Raw genomic sequence first — 7,638 nt, 5'->3', positions numbered from 1 at the left:
AAGTCAAGGAGATATACTGGCTGTGCTCCTTATCAGCTCAGTTTATCTCAGATTCTTGTATATTCTTCATTACCTCTCAGCAAAACATGAAATTGGATTGTACAAGATCCATTAGTCCAATTGTGTGCTTTGGTATTAATTGCTAACATCATTTATTAATCAAAGGATAGCCAGGCTTGGAGGTATTGCTGGAGAGCTAGCAGGTTTACGCCTACCTAGCTGAGTATGCTAATGTCAACTGGTTGTCTTACTATGCCAGTCAAAACAATTTCCTCTACTCTCTGGTAAGCTGTTGTGACAATCAGAGTGGGCAGTGACAGCTGGGATATCGAGACACTGCGTCCCACTCAGAGGGGTGTGAGGATCCCTGCATCTCTCCTGGGGAGCTTGGAGACATGGTGGATGGAGCCACGTAATGACACAGCCTGAGGGCTCTCACGCTCCTGCAGGTTATAAATACCAATCATAGAATCACAGAATGGTTTGGGTTGGAAGGGACCTTAAAGATCATTTAGTTCCAACCCCCATGCTGTGGGCAGAGACACCTCCCACCAGACCAGGTGCTCAAAGCCCCATCCAGCCTTGAACACTTCCAGTGATGGAGCATCCACAGCTTCTCTGGGCAACCTGTGCCAGTACCTCACCACCTTCAGAGTAAAGAATGCCTTCCAAGTATCTAATATCTAATCCAATTTATTATTATTATTATTATTATTATTATTATTATTATTATTATTATTATTATTATTTTAGTTTAAAGCCATTACCCTTTGTCCTATCACTACACCCCCTGACAAAGAATCCCTCCTCAGCCCCTCTGTAGGTTCTGGAAGGCCTCAATAAGGTCTCCACAGAGACTTCTCTTCTCCAGGCTGAACAAGCTCATCTCTCTCAGCCTGTATTCATAGGAGAGGTGCTCTAATTGCCTTTGTGACCCTCCTCTGGACTTGTTCTAATACATCCATGTCCTTCGTGTGCTGGGGACCCAGAGCTGTACTCCAAGTGGGATCTTACTAGAAATAAATACAATCAATATGTATTTTAGCGGCACAGGAAAAAAAATCTATTTGGGTGTCAGAAGAGCATGAAATAATCTGTTATGACTTAATATGCATAATGAACAAATTAAAAGTTTTATGCACAATCTTTAGAAACAGGGAAATAACGTACACGTAAAATATGCATTATTATTTAAGCTCAGTTTTGTCATAGTTCCCTTAGCACCCACCACAAATTCCAGGAACCTTCTAGAAAGAGTACATTTCTTAAGTGGGCTCATAATTTCTGCAGCATTGGTATTTGTACATAATGCTCATTAATGTTAATGGAAGGTGTGGAACATTTTCAGTAGTATAAAACTCAAACTATGGCTAACCTATGATCTCAGCTTGCTGGCTCTAGAGATATCCAAGGTTAGCTTACCCTGCTGAAAAATATTCCCTTAATAAGGTCTTCCTTGGGTAGAGCATTGCTCTTCTGGCATACCTGCAGTGCTACAGGAGTGTACTGCACTACAAATGAAAGATGCAGGAGCAGGCTACAAAATGATTCAGATAGCTTGGTCCACTTCAGTTTCTGATAGGAGCCAGGGCTAGAAGTGTATTGCATTCTTATGACATGACAGTCTGTAAGTTACGTTAGGGATAATGTTGAAACAGCATCTCCAGGATTTTGACCCTCTCCAAAGAGAACAGGAACATTTTAAACAAGTTCTGTGGACATTCCTACTCTAAAAGCTTTGCAAATATATGACTTAATGTATTTGAACATTAGCTGATGGGTTGTGTGGGGTTTCTGCATTCTGAGCTGCCTGAACTGCCATCTTAGAAACAGCCTCAGCCTATGGATTGCTAGGAAAGGCCATTTATTAACAATTCCTTGGTTGAAAACACGTCAGTCCTCTTGAGGAGGGGTAGGATCAGAATCATCTTAAGGGATTCTTTTTCCTTTAGTTATCCCTAGTTACCCTGAAGAAAATAATAATAATAATAATAGTAATAATAACAACAATAACAATAATAAAGTTATTTCTTCGGTTCATCAAATAAATATTTCTGAAATACAGAGAGTAAATGGTTGAAATTACTTCACATTATGTTATAAAAGCTGAGCTCTATCACATGATCCATTGTGGAAAACTGTCAATACCTTTGTAAGAGAGGATGGAAGGAATAAAGGCTTTCCTTATTCTTTTCCTATGTAGTCTGGTATTCCAGAAAACTCCAGGGGAAATGGATTCAACCTGCATGCAAGAAATAGAATTAAAAATTACAGTTTGTCAACATCTAAGATTGAGATGTTTACTGTATGCTCTTCTACCTCTCTGCTTCCATTTTAAATTAGGTTTATAATCCATATAGCAATCATACATACTTCATCACTTCTCCAACATACAGTACTAGTATTGACCTGGTACCTGAGGCAGTGCCTGTATTGTTAACATATGTCTTATTTGTTGTGACATTAGTTTTTTGTCTTCTAGATTGGTCTGAAGTAAAGAAAAAGAAAATTTGGAAAACAAAACCACAATTTTATTTTTAGGTCACAGTTTGTTGGAACAAAGTCAGACTTAACATTTTACAAAATTTCCCACCTGTAAAACCGGTATCTTAAGCTGTTTACAGAACTTATGTTCTTTCAAGGTCTAAACTCATTTTTACATAGCAGCATTCCTACGCAACACCTGGGAGCTCTGGTTTTCAAAAGGCAGCTGGCGGTCATTTGTTAGGTAGCAGAACAATAGCTGGCCTGGAAATCTTGGTTGGCAAGTGATACTTGTCATGAACAAACAGACCTGCTACAATGGCAATGAACTACCAGTAGTATGTTTTACAGTGTCATTCCTGCAACTCTTCCAGGAGATGTCACCTGCCTTATCCTGGTGGAAGCTGCCTTTTCTTTCCTGCTTCCATTGTGAGCTCTTAGAAAGCTGGGAACCTAGACTGGTAAAAGTAGATCTGATCAGGCCACCTGATGCCTGAATACCATGCTGTGATATTTGTTACCTCATGATCCTGAAGGAAGGTCCCACTGTGCTGGATGTCCAATTATCCCCAGTTTCCCCAGGCTGGAGTACTCCCTGTCGATGCATGCTGGCATTGGGGTACCCATGGGGGGCATCCCATGAAGCCCTCGAGTCACAGCCAAGCAGTGAAATGATGGCCAACCTAAGTAAAGGAGACTGACTGTGGGTGCTTGGGTAGCCTCACAAAATGCCTTGGTTATCAGGTGACATCCAAGCAAGGAGCAGGCAGCTCGTTGCCCAGATGCACAAAGCTGGAAGCCTTCAAACTATCGTCCTGTCACCATGGTTGGGTCTGCATAATTTCGTTCTTGCTTTTGTCTGCCAACCTATATCTTGCTGTCTTGGTGGTGCCTGTTGCCTTGTTACTGCTGTTGGCACTGATGTTTTATTTCTTATCAGTGCTAGGAGCTGCCTGTTTTCTTTCTGTTTTATACAGATCAAAATCCTACATTTATCTTCCTTTTATCAGGAGCAAAGCTTGTGGATACTTCTGCCATCAACATACACTGTGTTTGGCTCCATATTCACTTGTCTTCCATTTTTAACCTGTTTTTAACTATGTTTAGTATTTTAAAGCATCAACATTGAGAACATTGACTTTTGAAGTTTTTACAATACAGTTTTTTATTAAAAATTCTCCCTGCTTTTTTCTTTGCAGAAAAAATACCATTAATGGAGAAAGTATGTAAAAACTTAATTTTGCTAAAGTGATATAGTAAAAGTGATATACTATGATAGTCAATAGCTGCTGAAAATATTTTTTCTAAAAATAGCCAAGACAGAAGAAAAATGTCACAAAGTATCATTATACAAATGTGCAATCACTGTTTTGGGAAAAACAAATGCATTTAAAAATCATGTTTAAGCTCTAGTATTTTTCAATTTCAGTACAAAATCTTTTCTTTGTCACTTTTTGCTTTGAATCTTTGACTTGGAAAAAGAACCTGGAAGATTGTCTCTCAGTATCAGGGGAAGCTTTTTTTTTTTTTTTTCTTTTTTTTTTTTCCTTTTTTTTTTCTTTTTTTTTTCTTTTTTTTTTTTTTTTTCTGAGACGTTTGCAGAACAAGAAACTCACCCTTCTTGGCAGCTGCCTGAAGACAGATTGAATATTGAGGGAAGCTTACATAAAGAGAAAGCAAGCCCTGGCACAGTGACTGACAAATCCACGACTGCCTTCTAAAAAGCTGTTGAGATGAGGGAAAAGCCACCATAAGAACTTCAGTCCTTGAGAAGGAGAGATAAGTCCTAGATATCTAAGGTTGTTTTTCTTTAAACCATCCCTAACTTTGGACTCCAGAATATATATGTCAGCTGATATTAGTAACTTTTCTTTAGCTCATTTCACTCATTTCACTTCACTTTTCATAATCATTTGCCAGTCCTCTCTGTTTCTGTAGGAAAAAACAAAAACAACAACAACAACAACAAAAACTCTTATTTAACCTGGTTCTGTAGTCCCTGCCACATTGCTATGTCCACATTAGTTTCAACCACAGATGTTATTCTAACATGAAAACAATGACTCTCACCCTCATTTTAGTATCAGTGATTTATCATTTAGTATCTGTGATTTGTAATAGTGGATACACATTTTCTGGAACCTTGGTATAAGTAAGCAAAGAAAAATATTTTAAAGCGATTGCATGGCTCAAAACAAATTATTTTCCTACTAAGCCATTACTTTCCTACAAAGGACAAGATTGAGTGATTATTTGATGGAGGCCTCCATCTACCATTTTGCAAATGGAGGAATCTCTCTCTACTGACATATTCTACAATAAGATGTCCAACTATTTATTCCCTCTTCAAAGTTGGTTCATTCTTAGAAAAACATCCTAGAAACATCTCACTCTTCCATAAGTGAGCCAAGGAGCTGAGTTTGATGTAGCATTCCTTGGGGATGTGTACCTTCTTGTCCTGTAAGAACTGTAGAAGAATTGTGTTTTAAAATCCTGATGTGTAAAATGAACAATATGTTCTGTTTCCTTTCAATGATTTGTTAGCTAAGGATTTCTTATTTCTCATAGATATTTCTAATTTGAATTCCAGCTTTAATTTTTCAGACATCTTTTAGATTTTTTTTTTTTTTCAAATCATTTGTTCCTCTTACTTAGTGTGGTTATTAGAGCTTATTTCATACTGCTTAATTTATTTTTTCTAGAAACTGTCTAGAAAAGGAGTTGGGTTTCAACTTCACCAGCAAATCTAAGATTAAATGATTAGCTGATAATATCAGTAATGGAAATTTATATCCAGCCAGAGGTAGTCCAGCCAGGAAATTTTTGATGTTTTTTTATTTAGTTTTGTATTTATTTTGTCTTTGATTTTGTTTTTCTTACTTCTTTTTAAGAGGGTTATCAGTGAAATGGTAACTGGCAAGAAGGACTGGTTTAAGGCATCACTGATGTGCTTAAAGAAGCACAATATTCCCAATAAATTCTCTGTATAAGGGAACAAGTGCCTGGAGTTCATCAGCATATGGGTGTTCAGTGTTACTGCCAAGATTTGCACACAGGCTATGTCTACTCTTGTCAAGATATGTCTATTCAAAAAGGCAAGATATAGTAACTCCAGGAAAATTTCATGAGGAGGTGTCAAAACAGCTTCTGTATTGATTTACTTCTTGTTGACTTAGAGCAGAGACAGCATGAATTCATACTGCTCAGAACCTAAGCAGGTACATGTGTTTATAGACAGCCTGGTCATCAGCAGGGAATGAATGTAACTCTGTCATCACCAGACATACGAACTTTTTAATGAGTTTTAACATAAGGTTAATAATCTGGACAGTAACAAAATGAAGACACAATTATAGGAGCAGTCTATAGATAGTCATTTTATCAGTATTTCCATAATATTCAATATACTTTGCAGTAGAAATCTAGGGATTTCTAATTTCTTCAACATTGCCCCAGTTCAGGAATGCACTAAAATACATTAAACTTAAAAGCAACTGTTTCATGATTAACTTCTTTAAAGCTTGGTACTGAACTACAACACTAACCTGAATGGAATAGAGGAGCCTCAGTTTATCTTGCAACATCTATTACACTTTAAACTCATACTTAGTTTAAAATGCCGTTTTCCTTGACAATAGAGGAAAATAGTGACAAATATAGTTCTTTTGTTTGATTCAGCAAAGAAATAAAATATGCCTAAAGGTGATGTTTTACAAGTGACCACATATCATCTGTCATATACTGGTAAAAAGATGTGGATGGATCTGCTTGAAATATAAATTTCCTGTTACATTATTTTCCCCTTTCATACCCCAGCTTTCATGAAACAAAAACATATAAAGTCATGTTACACATATACTACAACATAGACACTGGTTGGAGCTGATAATTTACTGATCAGTTCTGTACAGTCGGCAAAATCTGTTTCTTCGGGTATTAGTTGAGGCTCCAGTTTGGCAGATGTTTATGTTGTTGTGGTATTATAAGCCCAATTCTGGGTCCAGTCTTCTCCCTTTTATACTTGCCCAACACTGAAAAGGTAGAAGTTTGCCTTCAGTGCACCATTGGTGCAATATCTAGTCACAGGAGACCACAGAACTTATATTTGGAGTGTGGTGTTCATTTCTCCTGTGTAGACAGAGGCCATCAGGAGAAGGAAAGGCATGTGCTGAAGCCAGAGTGCACATCTACCTTCCTGAAGTTCTGATTGAGTCAGTGGCATGTGGAGGAGCCCTCAAGATAAAACATAAAAATAAATAATAATAATAATAAAAAGGTAATAGTCAATTTTTGACCAGGGAAAAAAAACAAAAAACAAAAAACAAAACAAAACAAAAAAAAAACATGGAACGTCTTCAATGTAAAGTTTTTAGGATTTTTCCTTTTACAAATGAATTAAACTAACAAACTTAACACACTTACACACTTGGGGGAATGTCTGTTGATTATTTAATCAAAAAGGACACCTAATCTGAAGAAGTAACACAAAGTCTAATCTGATAACCAAATGCCAGTTCTGACTTAAAAACATTTTTTCAAAGACTAAAGATATCAATATTTCCACTGTTAATGTAAATAGCAATGTCTAAATCTTCAAAGTGTCCTGGGAGGTTTGGGAGGTTGATCTTGTTAAAGGTCATATGAGTTGCACAGAGAAAATCCTGGACCCGACTTTGAAAATGTGATTTGCTCAAAGGAGAATAGTAAAGATAAAGGAAACACTTATACTGAGCTGTTCCTTTTAAATGTCAATAGAAGTCTTTTTTTTTTTACACCCCCACCTCTTGTCTTCCTACTTTGTTTCACTCCCTCGTATACTTCTCCCTCTCAAATAGTAAACATCTTGAAAGTCTTGGCAAGAAAATTTGAGACAGATAAATTATCCATTAAAATCATGTGGAATGCTTTGATTTTTGCCTAGAGGGAAGAGGAATCAAGCTTTCTACTGTATCAGAAAAAGGCTTACAGGTAAAAAATAAAATTTTAAGGGATGCTTCTGGCTACCCAGCCTGTCATTTCAGGTATCTTCCAACACCCACACATTTTGATCCTTGCAAGTGAAGGAGACAGAAGTCCACACCTTTCTAACACACAGTTGTCTGGCTGAAGTTATACAGAGAAGCACAATTAGCCCTCCTCCTGGGCCCCAGCTAT

The 7,638-nt window shown here is 37.2% G+C and overlaps 1 long non-coding RNA gene across 1 annotated transcript in view; it reads left to right on the top strand.

Moving 5' to 3' along the window:
• The first annotated feature begins 600 nt into the window (after positions 1–600).
• LOC118164377 overlaps positions 601–7,638 on the top strand; it is a 703,421-nt gene continuing 696,383 nt past the window's right edge. Inside the window, exon 1 of the long non-coding RNA XR_004749464.1 lies at positions 601–629. This is a non-coding gene — a long non-coding RNA (uncharacterized LOC118164377). The remainder of the gene's footprint in view (positions 630–7,638) is intronic.

Source organism: Oxyura jamaicensis, chromosome 3 (assembly GCF_011077185.1).
Source record: "Oxyura jamaicensis isolate SHBP4307 breed ruddy duck chromosome 3, BPBGC_Ojam_1.0, whole genome shotgun sequence".
Classification (NCBI taxonomy): domain Eukaryota; kingdom Metazoa; phylum Chordata; class Aves; order Anseriformes; family Anatidae; genus Oxyura; species Oxyura jamaicensis.
This window is presented reverse-complemented; position numbering and strand designations above follow the sequence as displayed.